The sequence below is a fragment of the Lissotriton helveticus genome, chromosome 4_1 (assembly GCF_964261635.1).
Source record: "Lissotriton helveticus chromosome 4_1, aLisHel1.1, whole genome shotgun sequence".
Lineage (NCBI taxonomy): Eukaryota > Metazoa > Chordata > Amphibia > Caudata > Salamandridae > Lissotriton > Lissotriton helveticus.
In genome coordinates this window covers 600,475,535-600,502,154 of record NC_136063.1, presented here as the reverse complement: position 1 = coordinate 600,502,154, position 26,620 = coordinate 600,475,535, and positions in this window count along the sequence as shown.

Genomic DNA, 26,620 nt, shown 5'->3' with positions numbered 1-26,620 from the left:
TCGTCCCTAGGCTTCACCGGCCCTGCCTGGCCCTCATCACTTCCTTCCTGACTTCCCGCACTAACCAACTGATCTGGAACGGACTAAAATCCGCTGAATTCTCTCTTCCGGGTGGAGTCCCACAGGGTTCGGCATTGTCACCAACACTGTTCAATCTGTACGTCACCCCCCTAGCTGCCCTGATCAGATCCCACGGCTTCCAACTGGTGTCTTACGCCGACGACACACAAATCATTGTGTCTATTTCACAATCCATTGATGCTACGGCGGAACTTTTCAGGAAATGCCTTACTCAGGTTAAAAACTGGATGAGCAATAACTTTTTAAGATTGAACACAGATAAAACTGAAGTCATCGAGTTCGGTCATAAACCCTCCACCTGGAACGATTTATGGTGGCCCCCTGAAGCAGGAGCTTTCCCTCTCCCTGTAGACAAAGTCAAAAACCTTGGCTTTTTTCTAGATAAAGAACTCTCCTGCAAAGCCCAGGTGAATCAGGTGACTTCCACCTGCTTCCACAGCATCAAACTGCTCAGGAAAGTCCTACCCTACATCCTGGACACTCTAAGAAAAACGGTTGATGGGAGTCCTTGTAGTGTCCCGGATAGACTACTGTAACTCCCTCTATCTGGGAGTAGGAGAAAAACAGCTGTCAAAACTTCAGGCAATCCAAAATGCGGCGGTCAGAGCATTACTGAACCTTCCCAGACGCCACCCTACGTCCAAAGCTATTCGGGAGCTGCATTGGCTCCCGGTTAGATGTCACATTCAATTTAAAGACCTCTACCTGGTTCACAGATCTCTGCACGGCAAGGGACCTGACGACTTCAACAACCTACTCCTCCGTTATGTACCTTCGCGTACATTGAGGTCAGCCACCCTTGACCTAGTTTGCCAACCCAGAATAAACAGAGCCCGATGGGGGGGAAAGTCCTTTTCCTACCAGGCGGCCAAAATCTGGAACTCGTTACCACCAGCACTGCGCGCCCAAAAATCTAAAATTAACTTCAGGAAAGATCTAAAGACCTGGCTTTTCACCTAAACCAAGCTGCCTCTGCCCTCCCCCTCTCTCTGTATCTTTAGCGCCAAGACGCCGCGGCATTCGTGCGCTCTACAAATGTTTCAGTCAGTCAGTCAGTCAGTCAGTCATAAACCCTTTACGAAAGAATCTTCTGTGTATTATTTCACATATAGTGCTCCTGCCTTTGTACAGCAGAAGTCATAAACCGTTTATGATTGAATATCTGTGTATGATATCATAATTACTATTCTACTTGTTACCAACAGCAACGTAATTAAATGGAGTCAAGCACACGTGCCCGTACCCACTTCAGCTATCTATCTGTGTCTGTGTACTTATTATGTTTGTAAAATGCTGCTCGTGCGCCCTACCGCATTATATTGTGCTGTAAACAGCGTATGCAACCATTAATCTACAATAACAGGATGTGGACGCGACTCCGAGCCTCGAACAATGATTTCCAGCACCAAGTTCGACAGTATACCTGAATGACCACATCCGTATACATATTATCTGCCCTTCATGTGCCAAAAACTGCAACCTAAACCTTTCACAGCCCTGTATTACTACTGCTACAACACTCCACTGAATGTACAACAAACATTCATATTCGCTGAAATGGGTCATGTGCACCATCTTTTATGTGTGCAACTATGGATGAATATAAGGTCAATGATACCCCGTACCTTCCATGTTAGCCATATTGTGGGACTTTACAGACATAATGGCACATTTGCGTGTAAGACCCGGGTGACAGCAGCACTAAAACACGGACACCCGAATCAGTTGATTTTTCATATAGCTCACGACGGAACCACGCCCATAGCTCCAGAGTCATCGTTCACAGCCTCGCTCTGCACTGGCATACATTAGTCCAGCCCACTCCGCTTACGCTTCCAGAAAAACACAACAACGCTACATGGCCCAGATTTCCATTGTAGTGATTTTTTACTTCCAGATCTAGTTGTCAGAACGGCACACACACACTCCCTCATGGCTGGTATACACCCACACCATTCCAGCACATACGTCACTACACATGTGACCCTACCAATAAAAAAGACGGGGGCACGTGCTCTAGGCCATTTTAGAGTTGCTCCCATCGCAAGCGCAGTAATGGCCCATCCTAGTTGTTCGGACGCCTCATGGAGGCCCGAATCACCGAGCAGAGTGGCCCACCACTACGTGCATGGCCTCTTTGGTCACTGAGTTAGTGGTACCGCAAGGAATCAGCGTGTGAGCAACCTGCGATGATGATGGGAGTATGAGTATTTCCTTAGCCATAGCGATATCAAATCTCAGCACCATATGTGAGACTTCTTGGTGGCAGAGCGGGACTGCATGATGTAGAAGGTGCCCTGTCCATGAAAAGGTGAGCAGTGAGGCCTGGGTGCCAGCGGAGGAAGTAGATGGGGTGCAGCAGACTGCATACAAAAAGGTGATGCACAGATTTAGGCGTACGCAGTCCTATATACCGTATCTTATTGCATTTGTATTTTTTTCCAATAGCAGGAAAGTTTTTATAATCGGTCAAATATCCATCGCTCGTGATGATTGACACTACGTGTATCACTGTGCACCACTTGCTTTCACAACCGGATAAAAAACATTATTACTATACTAATTGTACAAAAATTGAAGCTAATTAAACAAATTGGAACTGTACAAATAGTTGTTTTTAAATGCAGGAGGGAAGGTGTGTGAAAGGGCGATGTAATTCTACTCCACATTAAGATAATAACATTTACCAATCATAACATCTTTCTTTTACTATCTTTTAGATTTAGAGCTTCAGGGTGCATTATGTCCCGGCACATGGTGAAAGACACACCGGTGAGAGAAAGGTGAGCTGTGAATATTCTTTTCAGTCACTCTCTCACTTCCTCGCTCCTTTGATAAAGAAATGACGCACAATGTTATCTTCCTTTTCATCTAACAGGTTGTGTTTCCCAAATTGGCGTTCCCCCCAACACCTCCAAAGCTCAACGTTCGAGGATTCTGCGATGATGCGTAGCCATCGTAACAACGTCTGATAAGGCTGCTTTGACACGTGGTGCACCCTCTTTGAATCACGCCAATGGCACCAGGTGAGCAAAGAAGCTTGTTTCCGAAGCAACAAGAAGTCACCTGTGGGTGGAGAGAGTGGGTAGTGTGGAGCAGCTTGACTGCGTAGGAATGTACAATTACCTCCGGGCAGTGAGAATGGATAGGTTGCAACAGTCTGTGGGGCAGATTTACAAGCCACTTGCACCACATTTGCATCACTTTTAACATGGGAAAAGTGACGCAAAAGTGGCGCAAGGAGCTTGTATATCTGCCCCTGAGTACGCAAGAAAAGCCACTCACCTCCTGACTAGTCAATGGGGTGTAACAGTCTGGATATGCAGTAATGAGAACTCACCGCTATGCAGTGGGAGTGCATGGGGTATAGTACTCTGGGAGAAAAAGAGCACACAGACACCTCCTTGCAGTGGAAGTTGATGTAATACAGTATCCTGAGTGTGCAAAGCCATAAAGCAGAAATATACTTGTGCAGTTGTATATACTCTGCTATTACTAACTCAATACTATCTTTCAGATCACTAAACTTGAGGGTGCACTGTGAACCGGCATGTGCTTGGACAAACAACGGAGGCAAAAAGGTGAGCTACGAAGATTTTCTCCAGTATGAACACTACTTCTCCTGCTCCATCTAATACTTTCTCTCTCTCACACTTTTAATTTCATTTTTTTTTCTTTCACTATCTCCCGCTCTCTCATATTGTTTCTCTTTCTCTTTTAAAGTTATGGACGCTGCTGCCCACTCTGCCGATAAAAAAATCAAGGCTGAATTTAATACAGTCTGCAGTGTAGAACCAAAGCAAAATTCAAGTTGTGAACTCTGTTTGGCACAGTGTTTACACAAGGTAAGCAGAGCGGCCTAGATGCACAATGACTCAAATTAAATGTGTTCGAAATAAATGATATTGTCCTGCATAATGACGTGATCTCTCACCTAATCTGTCTTATCTCTGAATCATTTTAAAGACCTGTTGGTCCATAATGTAAATCTGACGCAGTAGGCACTTCCCTACAGACACTTCTTCAATGCGGGCCTATAAGAGAGGTGGAATGTATCAGGCACACAGCAGACGTGCAAATAACCAAATATTGCCAAGTGTTACCTTAATTTGTGATCTTTGATGTCATTCAGTCACATCGATCTAATTTCAAACACTCATTTTCATTTTTGTTTCATTGGAGTCCATCTCACATTTTGTTTATTATATTGTTATGTTAAAGTTATGTTTCTAGTTATTTTTTATATTGTTATCTTAAAGTTACGTTTCTAGTTATTTATTGTAGTTTTAATAAAAGTTAATTTAAAAAAAGTATATACGTCTTCTTTTCCTGACAACCTTTCATTATTATTTAGTGTGATAATAATATGCTATAATATATAGTATAATGCTGAGGATAACTCTTTACCAACCCTTTACCAGAGTCTGTAGTTGCGATTAACGGTTCCTATGGAAAATTTTAAAAACTCCAGCACAGTAACTGTTTGGACTAGCAACAGTGTGTGGTGAACTTGTAACTATTGTGCACACTTAAGTGTTCCATGAACTGTTGCTATGGTAACAGGCGGTAAGCAGTTTGAGGGTAGGGTTGAAAGGTACTGGCTGTACAGAAACCGTTATATTTACCCAGGATACTCTACATGACAGAGAGGAAAGCAAACTAAGAACACTGTGTAGCATATTTACAAGCCATTTGCACCACTTTCGCGTCACTTTTCCCATGTTAAAAGTGATGCAATAGTGGCGCAAGGGACTTGTAAATCTGCCCCTATGTACATTATGAGCAAAAGAAGTACACAACTCTTCGAATTCTTTGTTGATCACAATTAGACAGTGTTGCTTCACGATTCAAAATGCACTTCACTAAATACTTTGTGCCTATTTAAATGAGTGACAGGATTGTCGACATTACAAAAACTTAGGGGCATATTTACAAGGACGGCGTTAAAATTGTTGCCGCTTTAAGGGCAGCAAACTACAACTAAAACGGAGATAATGGACTTTAAAATCCTTTGTTATCTTACGGGAAGATTTTTTCAACATTGCTGTTTGCTACGCAAGAGTGAGAGCCTAGACTCTCACCCTGACATAGCAAACCTTGGGGGCATATTATCAAGGACAGCGTTAAAATTCAATTGGAATTTTCACAAATTCTCAAAAGCCTATTATTAAGCCATTATGGTGTCTTTAACAATACTTTTCTAACGCTAAAGCGACAATAAATTTAACGCTGTCCTTGTAAATATACCCCCAATATCGCAAGAAATACACAGATAATTTATGTTCGCAATTGAAAAGCTTATTAATATAAGACTGTGGACTTAACATATCAATCCATCTCGCATATTAAACATGCTTAAGTCTACTTCAGAACAGATGTTAGGATCCGACATAAACTGCAATTAGCGAGAATTTTGGTATCAGTCCTCAAATCCAGGGCTGCCGTGTAAATACAATGCTATTGTCATACCTCCCTCTTCCTTTTTACATTCTCATAGAAACACCTACCTTACCACTGAGAACACCTACATTGCAACTCATTGTTGATACAAGGCGAGCCCTTAGCAAACTGGCTGCTAACATGGTTAATGCATCATAGCGTCACCTAGTAAATAGGGCAATATAATTTTCGCCGCATTATTGGCTTTTTAATGTGCGGCAAAATGGCACTTGTTGATATACCCTCAAGTTTGCTGTCACACAGCGAGAACCTCGACTCCTGCCCTGTCATAGCAAATAGCAGTGTCCAGGGGGTAGACACCCCGAGACACAGCAGGAGCCGCCCCTCGGGGCTGGTGTTCCCCAAGGCTTTTGACTGCTCCAGAATGGGGACCACACGGCCCCCCTCTCAAAATATAAAAAGCCCCAGAGGGTGGTAATCCCCGGGGCTTGGATGGACCTTTGACCTCCGTCACCCATTTATTTTGTAGCACCGAGGAATGGCGGTCCCCGGGCTACAGGGCCGCTTTGGTCCCCCATCAAGTGTAATATTTTAGACCCTGGGATTTGGCCCTCCCAGGTAGCTAATTTTTAAACAAGCAAAGGAGCCCCACTTTGTTTTTATTTTTATTACAGCGGATCCAGGCACCCAACGCACATTTCTCCGTTTTTTCCCCCCAAATAAATATGTTTTGTAAACCCCTAAGCAGGTCTAGATGATCAAAATATGTCTTACATGCCCCCTTTATACGTGTTGAACACTTGTCCCACTATTTTCTATATCCTCGCTTCTACCGAGGCACAAAATGGCTGCCAACACTTCCTGGTTTCGAATATTGACAACCACTTCACAGCCAATCAGCATTCTGTGCGTGATCGGGACAGTGCGCTTGTAATCCGCGAAAGATGGGCGGATCCACCGAGGCCATAGATATATATGTACATTTAATTGTAATTTTCTCAGGAACTACTGAACAGTTTTACACCATATTAGCAAAAGGCATGAGTCTGAACCAAGGACTACAACTTTGTCAAATTTGGTGTAATTCTGTTCAGCCGTTCAGGCTGTAGCCGCGATGAACGGTACCTATGGAAAATTGCATGGGGAAAAAAAGTTTTGGGACTCCGCTTTTTTCTCAGCCCCAGCTTCACGAATCACCCCAAGACTTTAAGGATAGGAGCCGACCGGAGCGCCTCACCAGTTTTGAAAATTTCGCGAAGATTCCTCAACAGGCGCCACAGTTATTCCAAATAGAATGTTGCGGATTTCCTATGGAAAATAGGTCCTAACTATAACTACCTACTGGCAACCGCCAGTAGGTAATATATATATATATATATATAGTATATATATATTCGCAATTTATTGAGTTATCCAAGTCGAAGAGAGTGGCATGCATGTGTGATGGGTTGCAAATTTATTGTGGATTCATTTCAAATTCACAGAATGCTTCTTGGACAGCATACACCATGCAAAAAAAGGTTTACCCTGTGCGTTTTGGTGTGACACACGCCTTGTTTATGGGTAGTGTGCTCGTAACTTCATGCATATTAAATAGTGAAACTGACATAGAAATAGACAACATAGAAGAAGGTCTAACAGGTTTACAATTTGACACCCACTCATGGCAGCCATCTTTCTCTGATTCAGTGAATAAACACATCAATGGGTCATTTGATGACGAAATTCAGATTAATCATTATTTTAATGATTTTACATGCCTGATTTGTTCAATAAACATTTTAAAAATAAGACATAATAGTCATAAGCACAAATCAGCACCTTTTTGAATTAATTAGATATTGGTGCTCAGGTTGTAAACCTTAATAAAGCGATGTCTAATATTTCCAATCGACCCATAGAAATATTGAGCACTTGTAGCAGCAAGAAAGATTATATTAAATCAGACTCAAAATTCCTGAGCCTGATAATGAGCCATATGTTGGCAACACTGCGGTTATATGCCCACCGGCATGTAATTTCCCCGCACGGTTGCAGAAAACAAGAAGACGGTACCCAAAGAGCCCTGGTGAGTCTTAACTTGGCAGACCAGAAACAACAGCCCTGTGTCCCTGCTTCGAAGTGCAAAAGACAGGGGTAGCTACGCAGGATGATGGCCAAGGATAAAGAGCACAAACACCCGAAGCAAGAGAAAATGAACTGATACACAAAATCACTTCCACCGCAATTTGAATTGACTGAACAGCAGTATCCCCCAAGCAATACAAAACTCTAGAGAAGCCCTGGAGGATAAGATGGGGGAAGTCTGCTCGGAAGTGTCACATCTTCGTCAAGGTAAATGCAAAGTCTCTGAAAGAGTGACAGAGGCAGAAACTCCAGTCTCAGAAGTTGAAGATGCAGTGAAAGCCCCCCAGAAATGGATGAAAGATATGCACAATGTAACCATGGACATGCTGTAGTGCAGTGGTTCCCAAACTTTTGACTCCTGAGGACCCCCACTGAATCACTACTGGAAGCCGGGGACCCCCAACAATTTGTACAATTTAAATTTCTTTAAACGCCTTTTGAAGCAGAGGCAATTTCAAGAGGAAGACAGCCTGAATTGGGTCTATTGGCATGGACAACATACCTTATCCTGTTCCAGTGGTCAATTTGTAAAACATATAAGTGGAGGGTCTCTCTTCAGGAGGCAGCTTGCAAAGCCCATTTCCCCAGTGAGCGCCGCCTAAAACAGAGCCAACTACTAACCATGAAAGTGGGCAGAGGATGTGTTGTAATGGCAAGAGCTCCACACTCCGTAGCTGGGGTACCAAATCTGAGCCTCCTGTGGTTCTGGGCAAATCACTTGCTCTCCCTGTGCCGTAAATGATAGTGTCCTTAATTGGTGCTCATGAAAACACCAGTGTTGCTGATTAACTGCAAGGGCTAAGCACCACAAACCTCCGGCTCAAATTAAGCACTGTCCGGTTCCCGCTCATCATTGCCATTTCACATAGCTTTAAGCCATGTGCAGCTGGGATGCATCTGTGTTATATATGTATTAATAAAAAGCAGGAACATGTTGGTATTAGACACTTTCTCTCAGTGCCCTTGCATCTTTTAAAGGAAGTGGCTTTACAGCATGCCTTCTGCCTAGTAACACTGTTCATGTTACCACTTGCATTTGACCTCCAGACATGTGCAGCAGCAAGTAGGCACAGTGCATTGCATGTGATTGTGCCCAGTCCCCAGAGCAGATTTGAGCACACAGGCCATTTGTATTTTTTTTAATCTCCAATCTAACCAAAAGATCAACTCTTCAAAGTCAAACCATCATCTTTATGTAATGCAAATTTCTCAAAAAATACTGACTGGATTTACACAAAGCCAAACAAAAAAGACCCTTTCTGAGTATTGATCAATAGTCATGTCAAATTTAGGGTAATTATGTCATCAGTTTTAGCTGTGGGGAACAACAGAAAATACTATGGCCTTAAACTGGGGAATGCTGCCTTTAGATGGCCCAAATAACGTTCCCTTTTAATAATCCGTCCAAGATTTGAAAAAGAAAAAAACAAATCTTCCTGGAATTTGTAAATGTCAACCATATTTCATACATATTTCCATTGGATTTCTGCGCATTAATTTTTGTGACTGGATTAGAGATATGTTGGAAATTGCCCTGCGATAACATTTCTGCACAGAGTACTATGCACTTTTATGTTTCTTTTTACTCTTTACAAATTACCACGGGCACAATTTCTGCTTCCGGTCTTTTGCTCTGAGAAGATTAGAAACGATAGAGAGGGCCTTAGGAATGGGCAGCTCTATACTACATAATAATCAAGCCGCTATGATGATAGGGTAATATTTTTTCACACAATGCAGACCAGTAAACATTACCACCAACTTTTTGCTGGTGGTAACTTTTAGCAAATAAATGTGGACTTTTGGAGGTTTTTCTGTAAATACTCCCCCTATTATGGGTTAAGTAACATGAATAAAATATTTGCTGGATCACCACAGATTTCCCATCCCCCCTAGATGTAGACAACTTGTGCCTCATGTCCGGTCCTGTGCTCTGCTGCTGCTTCACATTCAGCCAGGTTTACTGGAATTATGCGGCAGGTTTAGACCAAATAATGTAACAGCATTGATTAAAATATCCGGCAAGAAGAGACAAATTATGCAGTGAGATTCAGCACATTTAATGTTAATACCACCGCGTTATTTTGGAATCCTATTACATGTTAACTCTATTTGGGAAAATATTTCACTCCACACCACATTACTACCACTTTGACACTCAAAAACAGAAATAAGCAAGAAAAAGCTGACTAGTCAATCTTTGCGAAGGGCCGTCCTCTGCAGGACAACACGTTGCCACTTTTTTACTAACCTTTGAGTTCTGTGAGCAAGCAAAAATGTTATGAATTTAAAATCTGCAGATTATGCAGCACATGATGGGTTGTGTGGCAAATGTGGTAAATCTATACAGGCCTCTGCAGAAAAAAATCCCATGATTCCAGTGGTCCAGCATTTAGTAGAAAAACGGTGATTGCGCATTTATGGGTTTTAGCCACATATTCGGAAGAAGTCGGATTTGTTAACTTCTGGTTCGTTAACGGTGTCTTTGGCACCAGAACACAACAACACAACATCAAGTTTGATAACTTTCACTCATCAGGCGGCATAAATAGAACAAACAGCCTCAATTATTCAACCCTTCTTACGGGCGAAAATCCCTCTCCAATGTGCAAAAGCAATCAAAACATTGAGTGCGGAGAACAGGCAGCGCCACGGAGCGATTCAGCTCAAACCCGCTTATTTATAAGAACATTTTATGTTTAACACAAATTAAAACAGCTAGCGGACATGGCAGACTGAGAAAGGAGTGGGGGGTGGGCTGAGGGGAAAGCCGCAGCAGCACCAGCACTTAAGACTCAAGGACAAAAATAATTTATAGTTCACCATCCCAGATCCGCGAAAACCAGACATCGAAATGCCAGCTCAGCCTTCCGAGGTCGATAAAACAAGCTCCAGTGAGTTGGGTAATAGTAACATGAGTTACTTAGAGATCTACTAAGGACAAAACGTGCAAGAGAGCTCTGTAAACAAGCATTATGACAGGCACTCTAGTCCTGCGGACCCCCTGGGAATGTCTCACGGACCCCTGGGGGTCCACGGACCACAGTTTGGGAAACGCTGCTGTAGTGAATCGATGATGCAGAAAATAGGGCCCATAGAAACAACCTCTGCTTTGTGGGATTTCTGGAAGGAACAGAGGGGGGCGACACATCAGCATTCCTGCCGACCTTGCTGAGGGACATCATCCTGGTCGAACATTTCTCTACCTGCTACGTCATAGAGTGGGTGCAGGGAGCACTGAGCGCAAACCTCCCCTCCCCCCGGAATGTCACCAAGACCAATCGTCGCAAAACTACTCAACTTCATCTTCACCGGCCGATGGGAGGAGCAACACTAGACAAACCTAAAAGACGGAACACAGAGGAAGGGTACTTGACACCACACCTCAAGAAATATAAGACGGCAAACCAATCGAGAAGACTCATAGGTGAAACTCCCTATGCCCTTAGGAAAACTACACAAGATTAAATACATCAAGTCCAAGTAGATTACACGAGGCCCATCATAGAAACTGAGGCAAAGCTGAGGGCCAAATCCTCAGATGCACGTACAGACTCTGACTACACCGAGGTGTCCTCGGGACCAGAATCTGTGCACCCGGTGGTGGTGGAAATACCGGCCTTGGAGACAGAAGAAGAGAGCGACAGGCAGATGGAGTACAATACACCACCTGATCCAGACCTGACGAACTTGGGAGCTGGAACTGTAACTCCAGTGTGAGGGCAACCATGAGCCACACCCCACCCCCAGAAGGTGATAAGTAATTTTTTGCATGAGATTACTATCATAACTTGAACCAGAAGTTATTAAAGTTGGGGATACAAATGGGGGTGGGGTCGCACACTACTCACACACTGGCGGTGTCGCCCCTAAGGACTCTGGTCAATGTAGTAAAGTGTTCGCGATGCATCATCTTTCGATCTTCTGCTATCTTCGCTGTCTTCGCCATCCCTGGACACGTGTTTCGGGGTATCACCCCTCGTCAGCAGGGACAGGCCGTGTACTGGGGTTGCCGATGGCTGCCAATATCTGCCAGGTATAGTACCACTCAGGCGCGTAGGTGCGGGATCCCAGGTTCGGCAGCCCACTGCTCACGGGAGCTTTAAAGTTACAAATGGGGGTGGGGTCGCACACTACTCACACACCGGCGGTGTCGCCCCTAAGGACTCTGGCCAATGTAGTAAAGTGTTCGCGATGCATCATCTTTCGATCTTCTGCTATCTTCGCTGTCTTCGCCATCCCTGGACACGTGTTTCGGGGTATCACCCCTCGTCAGCAGGGATAGGCCGTGTACTGGGGTTGCCGATGGCTGCCAATATCTGCCAGGTATAGTACCACTCAGGCGCGTAGGTGCGGGATCCCAGGCTCGTCAGCCCACTGCTCGCGGGAGCTTTAAAGTTACAAATGGGGGTGGGGTCGCACACTACACACACACCGGCGGTGTCGCCCCTAAGGACTCTGGTCAATGTAGTAAAGTGTTCGCGATGCATCATCTTTCGATCTTCTGCTATCTTCGCTGTCTTCGCCATCCCTGGACAAGTGTTTCGGGGTATCACCCCTCGTCAGCAGGGATAGGCCGTGTACTGGGGTTGCCGATGGCTGCCAATATCTGCCAGGTATAGTACCACGCAGGTACGTAGGTGCGGGATCCCAGGCTCGTCAGCCCACTGCTCACGGGAGCTTTAAAGTTACAAATGGGGGTGGGGTCGCACACTACTCACACACCGGCGGTGTCGCCCCTAAGGACTCTGGTCAATGTAGTAAAGCGTTCGCGATGCATCATCTTTTGATCTTCTGCTATCTTCGCTGTCTTCGCCATCCCTGGACACGTGTTTCGGGGTATCACCCCTCGTCAGCAGGGATAGGCCGTGTACTGGGGTTGCCGATGGCTGCCAATATCTGCCAGGTATAGTATCACTCAGGCGCGTAGGTGCGGGATCCCAGGCTCGTCAGCCCACTGCTCACGGGAGCTTTAAAGTTACAAATGGGGGTGGGGTCGCACACTACTCACACACCGGCGGTGTCGCCCCTAAGGACTCAGGTCAATGTAGTAAAGTGTTCGCGATGCATCATCTTTCGATCTTCTGCTATCTTCGCTGTCTTCGTCATCCCTGGACACGTGTTTCGGGGTATCACCCCTCGTCAGCAGGGATAGGCCGTGTACTGGGGTTGCCGATGGCTGCCAATATCTGCCAGGTATAGTACCACTCAGGTGCGTAGATGCGTGCTCCCAGGCTCGTCAGCCCACTGCTCACGGGAGCTTTAAAGTTACAAATAGGGGTGGGGTCGCACACTACTCACACACCGGCGGTGTCGCCCCTAAGGACTCTGGTCAATGTAGTAAAGTGTTCGCAATGCATCATCTTTCGATCTTCTGCTATCTTCGCTGTCTTCGCCATCCCTGGACACGTGTTTCGGGGTATCACCCCTCGTCAGCAGGGATAGGCCGTGTACTGGGGTTGCGATGGCTGCCAATATCTGCCAGGTATAGTACCACTCAGGCGCGTAGGTGCGGGATCCCAGGCTCGTCAGCCCACTGCTCACGGGAGCTTTAAAGTTACAAATGGGGGTGGGGTCGCACACTACTCACACACCGGCAGTGTCGCCCCTAAGAACTCTGGTCAATGTAGTAAAGTGTTCGCGATGCATCATCTTTCGATCTTCTGCTATCTTCGCTGTCTTCGCCATCCCTGGACACGTGTTTCGGGGTATCACCCCTCGTCAGCAGGGATAGGCCGTGTACTGGGGTTGCCGATGGCTGCCAATATCTGCCAGGTATAGCACCACTCAGGCGCGTAGGTGCGGGATCCCAGGAAAGATGATGCATCACGAACACTTTACTACATTGACCAGAGTCCTTAGGGGCGACACCGCCGGTGTGTGAGTAGTGTGCGACCCCACCCCCATTTGTAACTTTAAAGCTCCCGTGAGTAGTGGGCTGACGAGCCTGAGATCCCGCACCTACGTGCCTGAGTGGTACTATACCTGGCAGATATTGGCAGCCATCGGCAACCCCAGTACATGGCCTATCCCTGCTGACGAGGGGTGATACCCCGAAACACGTGTCCAGGGATGGCGAAGACAGCGAAGATAGCAGAAGATCGAAAGATGATGCATCGCGAACACTTTACTACATTGACCAGAGTCCTTAGGGGCGACACCGCCGGTGTGTGAGTAGTGTGCGACCCCACCCCCATTTGTAACTTTAAAGCTCCCGTGAGCAGTGGGCTGACGAGCCTGGGATCCCGCACCTACGCGCCTGAGTGGTACTATACCTGGCAGATATTGGCAGCCTTGGCCAACCCCAGTACACGGCCTATCCCTGCTGACGAGGGGTGATACCCCGAAACACGTGTCCAGGGATGGCGAAGACAGCGAAGATAGCAGAAGATCGAAAGATGATGCATCGCGAACACTTTACTACATTGACCAGAGTCCTTAGGGGCGACACCGCCGGTGTGTGAGTAGTGTGCGACCCCACCCCCATTTGTAACTTTAAAGCTCCCGTGAGTAGTGGGCTGACGAGCCTGGGATCCCGCACCTACGTGCCTGAGTGGTACTATACCTGGCAGATATTGGCAGCCATCGGCAACCCCAGTACATGGCCTATCCCTGCTGACGAGGGGTGATACCCCGAAACACGTGTCCAGGGATGGCGAAGACAGCGAAGATAGCAGAAGATCGAAAGATGATGCATCGCGAACACTTTACTACATTGACCAGAGTCCTTAGGGGCGACACCGCCGGTGTGTGAGTAGTGTGCGACCCCACCCCCATTTCTAACTTTAAAGCTCCCGTGAGCAGTGGGCTGACGAGCCTGGGATCCCGCACCTACGCGCCTGAGTGGTACTATACCTGGCAGATATTGGCAGCCATCGGCAACCCCAGTACACGGCTTATCCCTGCTGACAAGGGGTGATGGCCCGAAACACGTGTCCAGGGATGGCGAAGACAGCGAAGATAGTAGAAGATCGAAAGATGATGCATCGCGAACACTTTACTACATTGACCAGAGTCCTTAGGGGCGACACCGCCGGTGTGTGAGTAGTGTGCGACCCCACCCCCATTTGTAACTTTAAAGCTCCCGTGAGCAGTGGGCTGATGAGCCTGGGATCCCGCACCTACGCGCCTGAGTGGTACTATACCTGGCAGATATTGGCAGCCATCGGCAACCCCAGTACACGGCCTATCCCTGCTGACGAGGGGTGATACCCCGAAACACATGTCCAGGGATGGCGAAGACAGCGAAGATAGCAGAAGATCGAAAGATGATGCATCGCAAACACTTTACTACATTGACCAGAGTCCTTAGGGGCGACACCGCCGGTGTGTGAGTAGTGTGCGACCCCAACCCCATTTGTAACATTGAAGTTGGGGAGTTATTACATAGAATAGAGGTGTAGGGGGACAACAGGCCACCCGGTCTTCTCTGGCTGAGAGTCACTTCTAAGGATGAGTAGGAAGGATGCTGAGGGGGGATCAAGGGAGGTAAGGTGGGGCTAGATGGGCAGAAACTAAGATACTGGACACTTATATTATCTATTCTTTATTAGTCGCAGGAACCACCAGAAAATGGAACCTTGATAGAATAAGTAAAATTGTAAAGAGTCTCTTTCTCCTCCTGAGGAGGAAACCAACATACTCCCTAGAATTAGACAAATAATAGCTAAACGCCCAGACGTTACTATTCTGACGTGGAATGTCAATGGACTGGGAGATAAAATTAAAAGGGGATTAGAGACTCAATTCATTAAAACACTCCGCCCGGATAGCATGATGCTTCAGAAGACACACATTAAGGGCATACAATGCAAATTCATAGGCCAAGGAGCATACACAGTGCTAGCACATGCATTATAGACCACAGCGACAAGGGGGTGGCAATAATTATCAAGAAAACTATCCCCTTCCAAACAACACGACTTTGGCAGGAACCCTTTGGCAGATATGTGAGAGTGACCAGCCACTGGGTGTGAAAATAGGTGACTCTGATATGCATCTATGTACCACCCTGGTTTCAAGTACCCACAAAGAGAAAAGTAGTGGATGTTCTGCTTGAAACCTCCTCTACATTACATAGAGTGGGGGGATTTTAATGATGTAATGGACCACGCCGTGGGCCAATCCGAAGGAAAGGATAAGCACAGAAAGACCACCTACCTGTCGAGGATTGCCACTACCATGGGGCTAGTGGATACATGGGGTCACAAGCATCCACATACAATACAATTCTCCCAATACTCAGGTGCACACAATACATATTCTAGACAAGACTATGTTTTCATCTCCGGAGACAAATTGAATGAGATAGAACGGGCGGAATATGCGGAAAAGGTTTCTCTGACCACTCACCGCTTCTCGTCAAACTAGGAATGAGAGGACATGGTAGTGACCAGGGATGCAGACCTAATGCATGGGAACTACAGGCAGGCAGACTACTGAAGGGTATTCTGGTTGACATAGAAATATACTTCCAGGAAAACATGAACTCGGTCTCATCTTGGGTGACAGTATGGGAGGCATACAAAGCAGTACTGCGAGATCGATCTCAGAGCCGCATAGCCTCAGAAAAGAAAGAGAGAAGTAAATGTTTAGAAGTAATGGAACACAACATACAAGTCACTCACGGAAAAGACCCCCATATTAACCCGTAAACTGAATGCCTTGAGACAAGAGTGTAGGGATATAGCCATGGATAAATAAACACTGATTTAATCAAGTAGCTGGTTGATGAATCTTCTTGTTATCTACACACGTTTTTGCTTGCTAGATGCCTTCTTCAGAAAAGCCACAATAGTTCCACAAATGGATAAAGTATGGACCAAACAGAAAAAAATTGAAGAATATGGGCAATAATTACCACTGAATAAGCATCTCACTGGGTGAATACGGGCGAGAGAGCATTCCGGTCGGGCAAGGAGAGCTCTCCCTGACTGACCGGAATGCTCTCTCGCAGGCAATTCTTGGGCACCCTCACGCATTGTGATTACGTGAACCCCTATCCCTACTGTAAGGATCAAGCCCTATTTCAAGAAGGCTTGTACTACAAAAATGACGCATCAACTATACCAGCAATCAGCTAATTTGGAAACATTCTTCACATTGAGCTTTGAATAAATCGTATGGGCGATGTCAAAGAGAAAGAAACACAAATACACTGATTCGGTTGTTCAATGATTGTATTGAAAATTAAATTATGGTGAATAATTTCATACATATAGCAACAAGTATTTACAGTCGTGTAATGTGTCCCAAGTGAAATTATGAACCAAAGCATAAAAATAACATTTGTGAGACAATATGTGCAAGGTTTCAAATAAGCTTTGTTGTTTACAAAAGCGACCACTTTCTATTTTCCAAATACATATAATCTATATAATGATAGAATGCCAGTTTCAATGGTTCACTTTTCTCAAATGACGACAGCGTTTTGACCCTAATATGGATGTAGAGTCTCTTCAGACTGACTGACTGGATGAGAGAGAAACTGACTAAGAGAGAGACTGACTGAAGAGAGAGACTGACTGACAGAGAGAGACTGACAAAGAGAGAGAGACTGAACTGAGAGACTGAGATACTGACTGACTGAGAGAGAGACTAGCTGACAGAGAGACTGACTGACTGAGAGAGAGTCTGACTGACTGAGACTGACTGAGAGAGAGAGAGACTGACAGAGAGACTGACTGACAGAGAGACTGGCTGACAGAGAGAGAGACTGACAGAGAGAGAGAGACTGACTGAGAGAGAGAGAAACTGACTGACTGAGAGAGAGACTGACTGACTGCCAGAGAGAGACTGACTGACTGACAGAGACTGACAGAGAGAGAGACTTACTGGGAGAGAGAGACTGACAGAGAGACTGACTGAGAGAGAGCAACTGACGGAGAGAGAGGGCGAGAGAAACTGACTGACTGAGTGACAGAGACTATGATGGAATTGGGGTCAAAGTGTACATGAAGCAAAGCAATGCCTCTTAAGATTGCTGATCTGCTAATAAAAATATATTATCAAAATGTGCTATTTGAAGTTACATCTTCTTTTGAAATACAGCATGGTCGCATTGTCTAATGTTTTGAAACAAGTTTGATTTTTTTTACTCTAGTCCTGCCCCCAACTGACCCCACCTCCCTCTGACACCACCCCTACCAGTCACAAACTACACTATAATTTTGGCCCCAAAAGAAAGTTTGTGAGTACCCATGTCCAAGGCCATATACATTTCTGCAATGGTACACTGTAAGTAGGCCATACTTAGGGGCCCAGGAAGGACACTCCAAGGTGGTTTGACAGCCAATGTTTGGGGGCCCTGAGAAAACTAAATGGATCACTTAAACAGAAACCCAGAGATAGGGCGCTGGTGGCTGCTTGTCGCGCAAGCTACAAGGTAGCGGTCAAAGGAAGAAAGAGGGAATTACAATGCGCCACATGGGAAGAACTCTCAGAGATAGCAGAATCTAAGAGCTTGCTTCTGGAATGTAATCAATAATCCCTGTTTCTCTGATCCAAACAAGCCGGGGCTAAGTAATAACACCCACCCTCCCAGATCAATGGTAAGAGCACTTTCAGGGACTGTATAACTACCTTGCCACCCAGAATCATCAGTAACCCCAAAATATACCACTAGGTTGCACTCCTGTTGTCTTCACGTTGGAAGTAGTAACATCAGGAGTAGAGGGTCTTACGAGGAATAAGACTCCGGGGCCGGATGGGGTCCCACCTGACCTCTTTAGGTCCAACATCGAGGTCTGGGCCCCTCTCTTAACAATGGTATTGAACGCAGCAGTAAACACAAATATTCCAGATTCTTGGTCCTCTGCTATTATCGTCCCGATTTTCAAGAAGGGGAAAAGGGATAGCCCACAGTGTTATCGGCCAATATCGCTGATAGATGTTGCAGCTAAGATCCTTTCGAATAGGTTGATGGATAGGGCAGAGGAGACACAAATTATCACAGATGTGCAATATGGGTTTTGCCCAGGAAAATCCACCGCAGATCAGTGTGTTAACCTGTTTCTTATTACTGCTAAATATACCATAGCGAAGGACGGGGCACTATACTTAGCCTTTATGGGCCTCACTGCGGCTTTTGATTCAGTGAATCGCAGCAAGTTGTGTGCTCTAATGAGGGAACTTGGAATAGATTTAGCTATAATAAATATCCATTGAGGTGGATATAACCAGAATAGGAGGTAGAACAGTCCCGGTGCTGCTGTGCGCAGACGACACAGTGCTTCTGGCCTGCACCCCACACAGCTTACAGCGTATAATAGATAGCTTTGTGGAATTCATGGAACATCTGGATATGTCCTCGAATCTTACAAAATCATACATTATGGAGATAGCAAAAAGCCCAGCAAAAATATAATTATTCTATAGGCTCATATACCCTGGGTAAATTCCCAGCCTTCACCTACTTGGGTGTATTTTTTGATAACCACCTGAATTTTAAACATCTTATAGAGGATAAGTGTATGACTTTGAATAGATCCACAGGCTCAATTGCAAATTATGCCTAGAGGCTGGGGAGGCTGGACCCCGGGTGTGATTTTAAAATTGTATAAAACAGTTTGCTGTGCCAAAGTCCTGTACGGCAGCGAGGTGTGGGGATTTGTTAAACCTACTACCCTGCAAAGGGTCGAGAACAAATATCTAAGGCGGATGCTTAAAGTCCCACAGAGCACGCTAGCATATTGTATACATGAGGAGCTGGGTGTTAGGCTCATCTCAGATAGTATAGGAGTGAAGCCTTTAGTATGTTGGTTGAAGATTTGGACCAACAAAGAGGTGGGCCTGACAAGGTCGGTAGTACGGGATTGTCTCGCCCTGGAGCATGTGTGGAAAATCCCATGGCTGAAATACGTCAGGGATTCTTTTGTCCGGTTAGGGCTTGTAAACTTACTTGACAAACCAGAGACAAAAAAGATAAAAGACATAAGCAATATTAAAACACTGTACCCAATGATTGTGATGGCGCAGCGTGAAATTGTTGAACTGGGGAAACATTTGGTGAGAGATTATATTTTAGTTAAAACGTCACAGGGCATAGAACCTTACCTAACATTTATGACTAATGCACATGATTGTTTTTTGGTAACCTGTTTTAGACTAAATTATATCCACCACCTATTGGCAGTACCGGCAGGTTTTATTATAAACTTAGAGGAGAGAGGGCCCTACCGCTGTGACATGAAGTCTCCGCAGGACACACTTCACCTAGTTTTATTATGCCTACCCCAGGAAACTGTTTCTGAAAGAGTTGTTAAGACAAGCAAGATTCAGGCAGGCTTGTGTAGATTTGCTGTTTTTGAAAATGTCAATTGATGTTTTTACCCTTTATTGTGTGTCAAACTTTTTAAGAGCCGCTTTACAACTGCGAATAACAAGGGGGGACTGAGTACATCAATGAGGATATGCATAGTAGGTTAAGGACTTTCCACGGATGATATTATATTTTAGCCCATTTTAGCTAAACTGTATTTCTGAGAATCATTTTTAATGACTGTTATGTATATGCTTTTATGGTCTGTTCATCAAATCGAATAAAGATGATTATATATATATATATATATATAGTGGGTGTGTGCTTTGAACTGAAAGCATACTCTGACAAATTTGAATATCTGACTCCTACCATGCCTCAGATATGTCTGTACTTCTACGTGTAGTCTGACATGTGTGGTGCAGATGATGACCCAAGCTTAAAAACTATACAGTCTATTATACACCTGCACAAATTGTGTCAGAGTTACTTCAGCCTACAGTCCCACAAATCCTGATCTCTTAGCTATGCTGGAGTCACAGAAGCACTTGAACACGCAGCTTTATATGTGGTAATGAATACCAAGTGACGCATGCAGCTTCTACTACGCACATTTGGAGAGCATTCATTGTGAAACAGATGTAGTCTACTACCTATAGGCTTCTTCACATGTGTCATCTTGTCCCCAAAAAGGCACTGATACACTAATTGATGTCTTTAGAAAGATGCTGAGAGTCACAAGAATGGAATAATAGAAGTATGTTTTTTATTTTGGCCTGGGCCTGGCATTGTGAGCTCTGCCTCTCTAATGGAACTGGAAGAGAAAAGCGAGTTTAAAACATATTCAAGATGTATTAACCTTTATCTTAGTTTATATAAGTCTCTGCAATAGTACACTGCAGGTAGGGCCTACTTAGTGAGGTGTGTATAGTGCTGGCCGTACTGCAAATGTGTAGGGGCAATATGTACAAAGCATTTTACAGGTCGCAAATTACCCATTGGGCGGTTTGCCACTGGCTAAATGCATTTTGCCCTGTACAAACAGCAAAATGTGACTAGGTAACTTGTTACCGTATCGCACTTTGGTTTTGTGATTTGGAATTAGGAAGGGGCTTGTTTAAGTCATCCCTTCCTAATATCAAATAACGCTGGTATGTATGAATATTTTGCAACCAGACTGCTGTCGAAAACATTTATTATTTACCAACTCCGTAGAGGAGGCAGTAACTCAATTGCAAACTAGAGGTGGTACCCACTCGCAAACGGCAAGGGGTCCCCAATATAACCCTTTTTATACACCCAATCCAACTTCCACACTACTATTTTGAAAACCATTAAAACATCCATACCAGAACTTACACACTCACTCACTGATTCATAACTCTACACACACATCTACCCACTCACCAATACAGCCACTCATAGCCAACTCACTCACTAATACAGTCACTGACATATCCACTCATACAACCATGCAGACACTCACAGACTGTCAGTCACCAGTAGAGCTACTCAAACCCCTACTCACTCACCTATAGAGTCAATCACACTGCCAATTACTCACAGTTATATACACACCCACTGACTTATTCATACAAATACTAATGCATACTCACTCACCTCTACAGTCAGTGACACAAACGGACACTCACACAAACAGCCACTCTTACAATCACTCACTCACACAGTCACTTATATACTAAAAAACTCAGCAATACTACCTTTCACATATGCAGTTACTCACCCATATAACAATGACATATCCATTCACTCACTTACACAGCCATACACACACTCTGTCACCCATAAAACCCCTCACAGACATACTCACTAACCCATACAGCCACTGACTCAGCCACATGCTCATCCAAGCAGGCAGCCACACATGCCGTCACCCACCCACACAGATATTCATGTACCCCTACAGGTATTCAGACAACCAATCAATTACCCATACAGACACTCACGTACCCACTCACCAACCCATACAGCTACTTAGACACCAACTGACAGACTGATACAGATATTCACACAACCTATGGTCCTTACTCCCAGTGCATGACTAATATGCGCTCGGGACTGCATGTATAACGTGATTTGTGCTCTATGACTGTTTATGACTGTGGCTACTTTTAGAATCCTTATTTGAAATAATTTCTCGCTGTATTTTAAAAAGATCGAATTCTGCACTCTAAGCACATTTGGCTTTGTATCTCGCCATCTACCAATTTATTTGCTGTGTGCCCCGGTCCACCACGGGTGTTCCCGATTTTGTGGAGGGCGCGTAGGCGAACAGCTGCTCCCCGAGCTTACTGGTTGAATCCTGGTCAGGTGGGACGCCAGGCTCCTGAAGCGGCCATATTTAAGAGGGGCAAGTAGAATAGCTCGGATGGTCCTTACTCCCAGTGCATGACTAAAATGTGCTCGGGACTGCATGTATAACGTGATTTGTGCTCTATGACTGTTTATGACTGTGGCTACTTTTAGAATCCTTATTTGAAATAATTTCTCGCCGTATTTTAAAAAAAACAAATTCTGCACTCTAAGCACATTTGCCTTTGTATCTCGCCATCTACCAATTTATTTGCCGTGTGCCCCGGTCCACCACGGGTGTTCCCTATTGTGTGGAGGGCGCGTAGGCGAACAGCTGCTCCCCGAGCTTACTGGTTGAATCCTGGTCAGGTGGGACGCCAGGCTCCTGAAGCGGCCATATTTAAGAGGGGCAAGTAGAATAGCTCGGGTGGTCCTTACTCCCAGTGCATGACTAATATGCGCTTGGGACTGCATGTATAACGTGATTTGTGCTCTATGACTGTTTATGACTGTGGCTACTTTTAGAATCCTTATTTGAAATAATTTCTCGCCGTATTTTAAAAAGATCGAATTCTGCACTCTAAGCACATTTGGCTTTGTATCTCGCCATCTACCAATTTATTTGCCGTGTGCCCCGGTCCACCACGGGTGTTCCCGATTGTTTGGAGGGCGCGTAGGCGAACAGCTGCTCCCCGAGCTTACTGGTTGAATCCTGGTCAGGTGGGACGCCAGGCTCATGAAGCGGCCATATTTAAGAGGGGCAAGTCTCTCTGCGCCCAGCGGATGCGCCCAGCGAATATGCGCCAAAGTTCTGCCAAAGTTAAGCCCGTATGTGCCCGTCTGAGCTGAGGACGCGCCAGGGGCCAGACGGGCTGGACCGCGCTTTCACCTTCATGACAACTGTGAGTTGTATTCTCACTCTATTCTATTGGCTCTCAGACCTATGCCAGAATTGTGTCATTTTAGCTTATGTCCAGATGATCTGGTTAACATTCACTGTTGTAAGGGGAACTTAGGTTCTAGGTGCCCGAGCCACCCCCGCCATAAAAATCCTGCTAGATTTGATAACCAATTGCCAGCTTTCAGTCTTATTAGCGATGCAGGCCTACTGTTGAATGCTCGGTCTTTGGTACGAAATAATGTTTCATTCAATGATTTCGTTTCCCAAAATAAACCACCTTGGGTTTTCATTACTGAAACCTGGGACTCTGATTCCGCTGGTCCAGATCTTGTGGAGGCAGTTCCTGAAGGCTATTCTCTGTCCAGATTTGATAGGATAGGGCGCAGGGGTGGTGGGTTAGGAATTCTGTTTAGGGACATTTTTACTTGCTGTACCAAGCCTCTCTCTTTGCCCTCAGATACATTTGAGGCACTATATTTTTCTATTAATTTTCTTCCTTCTGATTCTTTTTCTGGCATTCTTTGCTATAGACCCCCAGGCCCTAAAACGACCTTCCCCTATGAAATTCTTAAACTTATCGAGCCATATCTTGACAGGCCCCACTTTACTATTCTGGGCGATTTTAACTTTCACTTAGAGGTCACAGATTCTAAGGATACACTAGCACTTGTAGATGGTTTAGCCACATGCGGACTTGACCAATTGGTTAATGGCCCCACACATCTAGCCTCCCATACGTTGGATGGCATCTTTTCTAATGATGCAAGACTTGTGACTGGCTCCCCAATTCCCCTTTCCTGGTCTGACCATTTGGCAATTCCCTTCCATTTTAAAGTAAACTCTAACCTATGTAATAAATTGAAGAGTAGTGTGTGGTCCACTAGAAGGAACTACAAAGTAATACATGACAACACTCTCTCACCTTTTATGAATGATCTTAAATGCCCCTCCTTGGAGGATCCAAATAGGGCGGCCTCTGATCTTTCTAATGCCCTGATGAGTGCTATAGACTCCCTTGCTCCGGCCAAACGGTATTATTCAGCCCGAAAGAGCCCCTCACAACCTTGGTTCTCAGACCGCTTAAAAACTATGCGCCAAAAATGTCGGAAACAGGAAAGGGCTTGGACTGCACACCCTGATTTACCGGGAAAAGCCCTGCATAAATCTCTTCTTAGATATTATAAAAAGGCAATAATAGAAGAAAAAAGGCATTATTTTACTAACCTAACAACTTCTTTAAAATCTCCTAGAGACCTTTTTAATATTATTAACTCTCTTTCGGCACCCAGATCGGCTGACCCTATCATTGAAACTCAGGAACTCTGCAATAATTTAGCGAGCTTTTTTCATGACAAGATTGCTGACATTTACAGGGCGCTTGAAATTAGAAATCAAGAACTAAATATTAAGCCAGTAAGCTTTTCCTCTTCTTCCACTGTTATGAATGATAAGACTGATGTTTTGTCTAAACTATCGCTTACACGCTTTCCTCTGATGTCTATGGAAGATCTTAATCTTTTACTTGATTCTACCAAGTCCTGCTCGCCCCTGGACCCATGTCCACTAAAGACCTTGAAAACTTGCAGAAGGTCTGTGTTTCCTCCTCTATTGGAAGGTATGAATCTAGCGATCCATGAGGGTATATTTCCATCCCCTTGGAAGACCGCTATTGTCAGGCCTCTACTTAAAAAACCCTCCCTAGACCCAGAAATCCTGAAGAACTATCGTCCCATCTCCTTGCTCCCGGCTCCAGCCAAGATCTTGGAATCTTATATAAATCAAAATCTGTCTGCTTTCATCGAAAATTCCGACATACTTGACAGCTCCCAACATGGCTTTGGATCAGCCCACAGCACTGAGTCTGCTCTCACTGTTGTGACAAATAAAATCCGATCTGAGGTTGACAAGGGACACCCTTCGCTGCTTGTGTTATTAGATCTCACAGCAGTATTTGACACCTTGTCCCCGTCAATATTGATCTCCAGACTCAAGGACATCGGATTAGGAGGCTATGCCCTTAGTTTACTCTCCTCCTGTCTCCATCATAGGGAGCAGAGAGTGAAAATGGGCAACTTCCTTTCCGAACCCCAAAAGGTGCAATGTGGGGTCCCTCAGGGCTCCTTGTTGAGCCCTCTACTATTTAACATCTATGTTACCCCACTTGCAAGTGGTTAGATCCTTTGGCCTGGATGTGCTGTCATATGCCGATGACACACAGATATTGGTATCCATCACCCAGCCAGCTTGCGAGATTGCATCCAAGTTTAGAGCTTATATGGAGGCAGTCTCGCAGTGGATGGCGCGTAGTTTTTTTTAAACTAAATGGTGAAAAAACCGAGGTCATGATTTTTGGAGGGAGTCAAGATCTCTGGTCTAGGGACTGGTGGCCTTCGTCCTTAGGGGAACTGTCCTACCCCTACCGCTACCGCCAAAAATCTGGGCGTACAAATTGATTTGGCCCTTTCTTTCGATCATCAGGTAAATAGGACAGTGTCAACTTGTTGTGGCATTATTAGAATTTTAAAGAAAATTGCTCCTTACCTATCTCTGGCAGCTCGTAAACAAGCAATAGCTGGCTTAGTACTATTGAGGCTGGACTATTGTAATGCCCTCTATGGTGGCATCAATAAAGGGGCTATCCATCGCCTCCAAATGGTGCAAAATGCGGCTGCCAGGGTGGTATTAAGTCTCCCTAGGAGAGCGTCTGCAACAATGGCCAGAAGAGATCTTCACTGGCTGCCGATCCCATCTGGAATTTCTTTTAAAATTCTATGTCTGGCCCATGGTGCCATCCATGGATCAGGATCTGAAGGCATTAGATCGCTTCTGCGGGCCTATACTCCCGTCAGAACTCTTCGTTCATCTTCGAAGAATAGGCTTGTGGCCCCCAGGTTTGCAAAAGTAAAATGGGGAGGTAGAGCCTTTTCCGTCTTGGCTCCTAAACTGTGGAATTCCCTCCCCCTTGAACTCACTAGTCAATCTTCCTTGGTAATTTTTAAAAAACTTCTGAAGACCTGGTTTTTCTCTCAATCATATTAGACTATGCCTTTCCAATGGCGTTTTATTCTGGCTACTTGGTAGTTTGGACTTTTATGTCTGTCTGTATTGCGCCTTGATGCCCCCTGGGGCTAAGTTTTATGCGGTATAAAAATGCCTTAATTCATTCAGTCACCCACCCATACATTTACTGAGAACACCTAGTCAGTCACGCATCCAATGAATCATCCATACAGGCACTCATACACCCACTGATTCATCAATACACCTTGGTATATATATTTAACACTTTTTAAAAAGACTCACCGTCACAGGATGATACCATCAGTGATGTTATTCAAGAAGTCATCAGTGATGTCACTGACCATGTCTTGAATGATGTAATATGTGAGGTCATAAGCAGTGCATTGCGGGGGCACAAGTTACAGTTTGCTCAGCTAATTATAACTGCTGAATTTCTCTGGTTTTGTATGAGTGAAATGTCAGCCTAAGTATAACGTCCCTGCAACTTTTGGTCTGTTCAGTACATTTTTAAGGTTTTT